General features: G+C 39.9%; 1 non-coding gene across 1 annotated transcript; it reads left to right on the top strand.

Moving 5' to 3' along the window:
- The first annotated feature begins 7,162 nt into the window (after positions 1-7,162).
- LOC141589053 (small nucleolar RNA R71) lies at positions 7,163-7,269 on the top strand. The gene has a single exon (XR_012520007.1). It is a non-coding gene; the product is annotated as a small nucleolar RNA R71 (small nucleolar RNA).
- The last annotated feature ends 2,449 nt before the right edge of the window (positions 7,270-9,718 follow it).

The following is a 9,718-nucleotide window of genomic DNA, read 5'->3' on the forward strand; positions in this document are numbered from 1 at the left end:
TTCTTCTTTTCTTCCCTTTTCTTTATGAAATCCTTGGGGATTTCCTCGGGGACTCAAGGATCCTTTCCCAACATTGCTCATCTACTATCATATGTACAACGGCCTTATAATCTTGTCTCACCTTGATGCTTGGTCATTGGATTCGATCAATTTAGTCTCGTTTTGCCATGAAAATGCAAGATTCTTACTCCTTTCCTACTAAGGGATCAAAATCTCAAAGAATATGCAAAACAAAGAACTAAAGATAATAAATGACTCAAATATGCTCTAAAAAGCATGGGAACAAGGCTAATTCGGGGACTAAATGTGCGCTAATTATGGTCACATAAAATATCCCCAAACCGAACCTTTGCTCGTCCCGAGTAAACAGGTGACAAAGACTAGCACCAATACTAACCTATCCTAATAATATAGCCGATATGAGACAATTAGCGGGTCTCACTCCGCCCCTTCAACTCACAACAAGACAACCATGAGGTAGGATGCCTTCTTGCAAGGCAAGGTGGGTCTTGCCAAAATGGCGACACATCCAAACATTAAGCACATAAAATCACATAATGGATGCATCTACAAAAGAATAGCCACTTCCTCATCAAGCGGCGGAGGCATTAAAAAGGAACAAATTTAAGAGCATGTAATCCTTCACAAATACTAGTTCAACAAATTACTAAGGCTAAGAGGATGGCACTAAATCACCTCCAAATGGTGTTAAACTAGACTACTTTCGTCCTCAATTTCCAAATGCTTTCGTCAAGAGCGATCGGATGGTGGTGGAATGATGATCCCTATGATGCTAGTAGCATATGACATGACAAGCCTCGAATTCTCTACAAAAGTAAAGGTCATGGATCGTCCCAAGCTCGACAAAGTGGCTTGACAAAAGGACTTTTTGGGAATGAAGTGCTCAAATCTTTATTCACAACGGGTGGATATGACTAGTATTCAAAATTGTCCTCATTTCAACTTTCACATTTCAAAAATATAAGATGGGGTTTGTCCCTTCCGGGCTAGTGTCCTTTGCTTTCGCCAATCGCTTATTAGGCAACCGGTTAACCTCTAGACAATAGCTTTTCGGGGTGATAGTCACTCTGTCTCTGGGCGGCCGAATTCACAACCGTGTGGGGGCCCAATTCAATGGATCCCGCACCAAAGCACATCGAAGTGGTACGCCTCCATCAAAACAAATTAAAATTTCTCAACATTCAACAATTCATAACATTTGAGGTTTCCTTGGCATTAAATTACTTCCACATGACAAAATTCCTTGAAATGAGCACTTCAAACTTATTGATAGAAAAGTATTTTTGGGTTGCCTTACCACAAGGTCAATCAAGGTCACCTAGACAAGTTAACCAAGTCCACATCGCATCACGGGGTTGGATAGGTGACTCACATGCAAACCCTTGACTAGGCCTTGGGTCATGGGTCAAAAGATACTAGTATGACACTATCTAGGGTGTTTTACAACCATTCTAGTAGGTAAAGTCTTAAGTTGAACAAGTATTTGTAATGGCTTAGTTGCTCTTGTAAAAATTCCTAATTAGGCATTTGTCAAAACATTTCTAACATGCAACTACATGCCATGATGCAACTAATATAAACATCCTAATGCAAGTGATTCTATCAACTAATATGACATATAAACTAAATGCAAGTCCTAAGTTCACATTGTTATACCGCATCAAACAAAATAAAGCCACATAGTCATTAACATAAAGAGGAAAAAGGAGATTGGAAATATCATACCATGCGGTCTTCAATATCCTCATGTCTCGGATGTGGCGTAGTCAATCAATGTGAACAAGAATAGAACAAACACAATATATACAAAACAATTTATACAAAAGGAAATAAACATGTTTTTGGGTTTTCAATTTTTCAAATTTTTATGATTTTCGAAATTTTTCAATTTTTTTTAGATTTTTGAATAAGAGTTAAATGTTAGAATTCCCATCCCCACACTAATATGGGCATTGTCCTCAATGGCCAAAATGATGGAAATTATGCAAAGATTATGCATGATTTCTATACTAAATGCAATCTACACTAAGCTACACTACATGATGCATGGTTTTTTTGTTATGACGGAGAGGATAATTTAGATTACCTCCCGTTGTGTATGCATTAACTTCCCCAAACTGAGTGAGACACTATTGCTAATGTCCAAGGATGGGTGTAGTTCATGAACACACTTATGCAATGCATGAAACTAGTTTGTCATTTTGGATTTTGAAAATGGGAACAATAAAATGAGAACACCTCAATGGTACCGAGGTGTGAGTCCTCTATGGTGCTAGGACTACTCCAACAATGATCAAGAAAAATAATTAAAAACAAAGAGAGATATAGACAAACCATGAGAGGGTAGGAGTCTCCAAGGGTTGCTAATCTTCCATCATATCATCATCATCATCACTTTCCTCATTAGAAGTGGTCTCATTGCCACTTCCCTCTTCATTTGCATGATCACTTTCTTTTTCATCTGGTTCACCATCTTTCTCATCATCTTCTTCACCATCCTCTCCTCCTTCTTCACTTGCTTCTTCACCAATGTTATCATCAACTTCTTCATTACCAACAACCTCATTGTCACCCGAAACGACCCTAGATGCACCCGGAAATAGGACTTCTCTATCCGCCCAACTAGGCAAAGGACATGATGGATCAAGTAGTCCTTGCCTAGCTAAGTGTAGGAGGGGTGGATATCAAGCCAAGTAAGCATTTTTCTGATCCTCAAAGGCTTGCTTGTGCATTGCTTGCATGAGAAGAGTCAAATAATCATTTCTAGCTTCAACTCCTTCCGGCTTGAACTCTTGATACTCAAAGGGGTAAGGTGGTATAACAATGGAAGAGGAGGGCATTTCAAGTTCACCCTTTTGTTGTTGGATAATATACTCGGCCTCTTTGGAAAGGGGAAGTAGATAAATGGTCCGGTGGACGCTTAGACGACAAATCTTCGAAGGCAAAGTGAATGATTTAGCTTCACTAGGGAGCCATCCATACTTAGTGTCAAGAGGGTTATGGGCAACCCACTTGTACTTGTGTATCATAGTATGCAAATCAACAAGATGACCACCCTCCTTTGCTTTGTACTTGTTATCCTTGTTGAAGTTAGGATCAAAGTACTTAGCTAGGATAGTGACTAGGCCGCTATTGACAATAACGGTAGTGCCCTTCTTCCCACAATCAATGTTGAGCCATCTATCTACCAAGAGCCTCAAAGAATTGTAAGGCTTGGTCTGTACTCTTCCAATGTTCAAAGCCGATTCAAGAAGAATAAAATCAAGTTTGGTGAAATGGTTGGTATCTTTCCTTGCAATAATGGTGTTTCCCATGACCTTGTGCCATACTCTTATGCCCGGATGGTGGACTAAAAGAGCATGACTCGCATGAAAGTCCTCAAATTTCCTTCCGGAAATTGCCTCCCAAAGAGGGTCGGGGTCATACTTTCCATAATTCTTAAAATAACTCGGTTCATCACTAAGACCCAAAATTTCACCCAATTCTCTAAATGAAATGCGTCTACTAACATTAGCTAGACGAAACTCGAGATTCTCCCTAGTCTCAACTTTGGTGACTTTCAAAGAACTCAAAAATTCCAAGGTAAGGGAGGGGTATGTCAATTCTTTTGATTCAAATAATTTCTCTAACTCCATGGCTTTGAAAAACGCTCTAGTTTGCTCAAGGACACCCAGCTTTCCCAAGGTGTCTTCACAAATAAATTTGGTGGATTGAAATGATTTCCTAGCAAACTTGGCAAAAGTATTTCTATGGGTTTCGGAAATAAAAGTTACCTCCGGATAATGCAAAAGTTGATCGATTTCCGGAGTAGAAGATGTTGTTGCTCCCATAGAAGGTTGTTGTTGTTGTTGCACTTCCAAGTTTGGTGTTGCTACCACCATAGCCAATGCTTTCTTTGCTTGAAGAGCTTTTTGCCTTTGTGAAAGTGTCTTTGGTGCCTTTGTTGCCTTTGTTGCTCCCTTAGTCCTTGCCATTGATGAATTAACCAAGAAAAGAATGAAAAATCTTCAATTTGTAGTGTACCCAAATCGATTTATAGGTGAAAGGCTTTGCCTTTATGAATTCAAAAATCGACTCAAAGGTTGAAGATTTGTGCTTGGTTTTGATTTTTATTGAAAAAGGAGTGATTAATTTGTTGTTGAAAGGGTGATTTGATTTGATTTTGGTGAATGTAGTTGAGGAATTTCGTTTTTGTGATGGAGAGGATGAGGGTTTTGATGTTTTGAAGTGGTGTTATGAATGAATGAATGAATGAATGAAGGTAGGAGGGGTTTTATAAAGACCGAACTTTTCGAACTGCAGGGGCAATCCATGCGGATTCTGCCCAATACGGGCGGATTCTGCACTTTCTGGGTTTGATGAAACTCGCCTAAAGACGGGCGTATTCAAGAGAAGACGCTCGGATTTACTTGATACGGGACGGGCGGATTCTTCAGAAGACGGACGGATTTCAGTCCAAGAATTTTTTCCTGTTTTCCTTAGCAGAGAAGACGGGCGTCTACTTTCCAAGACTGACGGATTTTCGGAGACGGGCGGATTGCTGCTCAGGACGCCCGGATTCTCTTACAGTAAAAAATCTTTCAAAAAAAACAGCTTATAGGGACGTGCGTCTTCAACCCAGTACCCTCGGATTGCGGGAAAACGGGCGGATTCTCTTGAATCCGCTCGAGTTGTACCCTCTTGTACCCGGATTCAGTTCCATCCGTGTACAATGCATTTCCCTTACCATTCTTCTATTCTTCTTCATGTCTCGTGTTCGTCATTGTGGGGGCACTACTAGGCATGGATAGCCTAGGCAATTGTCATCCCCACACTAAGGTAAAGCACTACACGTCAATTGAAATTGTTAGTCCCTCCCTCACTTCTCTCAAACATGACAATTATCTTGATCAAAGTAAATAAAGTAAATCCAAATATGACAAAAAGGTAATACAAGAATTGAAATGCGAGTTAGGGAGTTAGAAATATTTACAAATGGTGTTTTAGGGAGGACTCCACCAAACTCTCATTCTTGATGAGATGTCAAGGGGGAATGTTCAAGGTGTTGTTGATGTTGCTTAACAGCTTGAAGAAATAATCAAAAGCTTGTTCATTATCGTTGTAAAGCTCTTCAATAGACCTTTGCTCTTGTTGTTGATCTTGATCGATGGCATTACCAATGTAGGGATTAAAAATCCCTTCAAATTCATCGTCCCAAAGACCACAAACTTCATTAAGTTGATCATTGAAAATTTCTTGATTTGATGGGGACAACTCTCCCAATTTCTTCTCTTGGCCAATGAGGCCATCCTCTTCTTCTTTGATTGATTTTGATGAGCTTTGCAAGCTCTCCTTGTCACAATTCACTTGCTCTTTGAATGGGGCATCTTCAACTTTCTTCTTCCATTGGAGTTCCGATTTCTTCCTCTCATCTTTTCGGCTATAATGATCAATCATGAAACACGGTTCATGCAAACGAGGAGCTCTCATAGTCTTGTCAAGATTAAAGGTTATGCTTTCATCTCCCACTTCTAGAGTGAGCTCACCATGTTTCACATCAATCACCGCAGCCGCGGTGTGTAGGAAAGGTCTTCCTAGAATGATTGGAATGTTGGAATCTTCCTCCATATCAACAATGACAAAGTCCACCGGGATGAAAAACTTCCCAATTCGTACGGGGACATCTTCCCATATCCCTAATGGTGTCTTCGTCGATCTATCGGCCATTTGGAGTGTGATGTTGGTGCATTTAAGCTCTCCCATCCCCAAACTTTTACTTACCGAGTACGGCATGACACTCACACTAGCCCCTAGATCACATAAGGCTTTGTTGATCGTTGTGTCGCCAATGGTACACGGTATTGAGAAGCTTCCCGGATCCTTTAGTTTTGGAGGTGAACTCTCTTGAAGTATTGCACTACTCACCTTAGTGAAGGCGATAGTCTCAAGTTTCCGGATTGACTTCTTCTTTGTGAGAATATCTTTCATGTATTTCGCATAGGCCGGCACGTGATTGATTAATTCCGTGAAAGGAATCGAGACTTCCAAATTCTTGACAATTTCCATGAAGTTTCCAAGTTGATCATCAAATTTGGGCTTGGCTTGACGACTTGGAAAAGGAAGTCTAATCACAATGGGCTCCTTCTCCTTGACCTTGTCTTCATTTTTCTTTGAACTTTCTTCTTTTGATGATTCTCCATCCTTGGAGTTTTGCCCAATTTCCTCCTTATCACTATCTTCCACAACTTCATCCTCAACTTGCTTCTTCGGTGCTTCATACCTAGTACCACTTCTCAAGTGAATGGCACTAACCGTTTCATGTCTTGGGGGATTACTTTGAGGTGGTAATTGCCCCTTTTGTCTTTGTGAGCTTGAAGATACTAGTTGAGTCACTTGGGTTTCCAACATCTTGGTGTGAGCTAGGATGTTATTGATGGTGGTTTCCTTTGCTTGACTATCTTTTTGCATTTGAGTGAAAAACTCTTGTTTATTCTTTTGCATTTGGAGGACCGCTTTTTGGACATCAAAACCTTGGTCATTTAGGTGATTGTGTGGATTTTGATTTTGGTAACCTTGGTTTTGATTGTAAAAGGGTCTTTGATTTTGGTTTCTCATGGGTGGTGGAGTGTATGTTGTTTGAGGGTTTTGAACATTTTGGCTTTTGTATGAGAGATTTGGATGGAATTTGGTGTTTTCATTGTAATAGTTGGAATAAGGGGTACCACTCTTGTATGCTTGGAAAGCATTCACTTGTTCATTTGTTCCCCTACATTCACCTTGGTCATGTCCCAAAGTTCAACAATTCTCACATATCCCACTTGGTATTGATGAAGATGCTGTCATGGCATTAACATGATGCTTTGGTGATTTTGAGACTTCTTCAAGTCTAGCCATAGCTTTTTCAAACTTCAAATTGATTGTATCAATGTGGGCACTAAGTTGAGCACCCAATTGAGTAACGGAGTCCACTTCATGCTTTCCTCCTCTAGTAGCCTTGCGAGGTCTACTATATTGTGAATTATGGACCGCCATTTCCTCAATCTTGTTCCATATTTGATTGTCATCAACTTCGGTGAACATTCCATTTGATCCCATGTTGAGAATGTTCCTTGAATCTTCATATAAACCATTCCAAAATTGTTGTACCAAGAACCATTCGCTAAGTCCATGGTGAGGACATGAGCGACAAATTCCCTTGAACCGCTCCCAAGCTTCATACAAAGATTCTTCATCCCTTTGCTTAAAACCCGTAATTTGAGCTCTTAGCATGTTAGTCTTTTCCGGTGGGTAGAACTTTTTGTAGAAAGCTAGAGCCAACTTCTTCCAAGAATCAATTCCGAGAGTGGCCTTTTTAAGGCCCTTCAACCATTGCTTCGCGGTGCCGATTAGAGAAAAAGGAAATAAGACCCATCGAATTTGGTCTTGAGTCACACCGGTTTGAGAAATCGCATCACAATAGTCGCAAAAGGTTTCCATATGAGAACGAGGGTCTTCACTAGGCATCCCCCCAAATTGGCTCCTTTCAACTAATTTGATGAAGGCGGATTTGGCAATAAAATTTCCGGTTAGATGTTGTGGTGTAGGAGTACCATTGGGTAGGTTCTCCTCGGTGGGTACGGAGTGTGACGAGAATTTAGGCATTGTAGGTTGATTTTGTGGTGTATTGTGTAATGGGTTCTCCTCTCCTTCTATTGCGAAAGGGTTGATGAACTCAATAGTTGGTTGAACAACTTCACTAATACCTCTTAAATTCCTCCTAACAAGTCTCCTATTGTTCGTCAAGGTTCTTTCAATTTCACGGTCAAAAGGTAGCAAATCACCTTGTGACCTTCTAGACATGCAAAATATCAAACAACTCGAAAACAATTAGAACAAACCTTGAGGAGTTTTACTTCTCTAAGGCGAAAAAAGACACAACTAATAACAATAAAAAGAAATCTAAATCAAACAAACACCGTCCCCGGCAACGGCGCCATTTTTGATCGGTCCGTTTCGTGTTCACAATTAAAGGTGTGGTCGTTGGGTCACGTCCGAATCAAAACACAATTTATAACTTCACAAACAACTCTACAATTAGTAAAGATGGAAGTAAAGGCCGGATCCCAAGGGACGGGAATTGAAATGAGATTTCTATTGAAACTAGTGGTGTCTAGGGGGTGTCACAATTTGGGTTGATGTAGAAGGTCACTAACTAAAATAGCAATGAAAATAAACTAGCAAGATGAATTAAAAGGGGTGTAAACAATTGATTAAAAAGCACTAGGGTGTCATGGGATCATAGGGGAATCATGGGAATTGATCATACAAACATGTTCTCAAATCATAAGCAAGCAATTATTGTTGTGATGGATTGAGTTGGGTTATATCTTACAATCCTAGGAAAGTTTGGGTCCCGGAGCCGAATCGATTAGATTGTACAACACCTACAAGTCGACTTAGTCTTCCCTACTCAACAACATGCATGGTCTAATGAGACTCGAGTTGGTTTATGTCTTACAAGTCTCATTGAAAAGATAGGTGATGGTGGTAAATGCAAGGATTCATAGGCTTAGCATTTCATCAAAAATAACATGTGCATGAGTTGAGATCAAAACAAGCAAGCAAATAAAACATGAAAGCATATTAAATTAAGCATGAATCATTCCCCATGTTGGTTTCCCCTAATCACCCATTAACCCTAGCTAAGAAACTACTCACTCATTATCATGTTGATCATGTTAGCAAGGTTGTCAATCATACCAACAAAATGAAACATAATGAATAAATGAAAGTAATTAACAATAATTAAAAAGGGATTAAGAGAATTATACCTACTAATGATTCCAATAATAAAGCAAAGATAAAAGAAGTACTTGATGCTTGATTGAGAGGTTGTCAATCCCCCAATAATAACCCAAATAATCTTCAATTACCCAAAATAAAGGATGAACAAAAGAGAGATTAAGGAAATAAAACTTGTATTAGAACTTGATTAATTGTTGATTACAAAACTAAAGAGAGATTTGATTGATATTAACTACTCTAATTATTGATAAGAAGAACATGCTCTTCTAATTAGACTAATGGGGTATTTATAGTGGAAATTAGGGGGATGCATTAGGGTTAACTAAGGGCTAAACTAGTAATTACACTTTTTAGATTGAGCAGGGAGGAGCCGGTATTTTCCGAAGGAAGGACTTCTTTCTTTGTAGCTTGGAGAAGACGAAATTGGCTGTGAAGGAATCCGTGCGTATTGGGGTCAGGACGGGCGGATTCTGGTGGTGGAAGACGAGCGGATTCGAGGGAATCCGGGCGGATTGTGGCGGTGCAATCCGAGCGTTTTTGGAGGAAACCGCTCGGATTGTGCTGTGAGGAGACGGGCGGATTGAGGACAATCCGCTCGGATTATAGCTCAGCACAAATTCTTCTTCTTTTCTTCCCTTTTCTTCATGAAATCCTTGGGGATTTCCTCGGGGACTCAAGGATCCTTTCCCAACACTGCTCATCTACTATCATATGTACAAAGGCCTTCTAATCTTGTCTCTCCTTGATGCTTGGTCATTGGATTCGATCAATTTAGTCTCGTTTTGCCATGAAAATGCAAGATTCTTACTCCTTTCCTACCAAGGGATCAAAATCTCAAAGAATATGCAAAACAAAGAACTAAAGATAATAAATGACCCAAATATGCACTAAAAAGCATGGGAACAAGGCTAATTCGGGGACTAAATGTGCGCTA

Source organism: Silene latifolia, chromosome 6 (assembly GCF_048544455.1).
Source record: "Silene latifolia isolate original U9 population chromosome 6, ASM4854445v1, whole genome shotgun sequence".
In the NCBI taxonomy this organism is placed as follows: Eukaryota; Viridiplantae; Streptophyta; class Magnoliopsida; order Caryophyllales; family Caryophyllaceae; genus Silene; species Silene latifolia.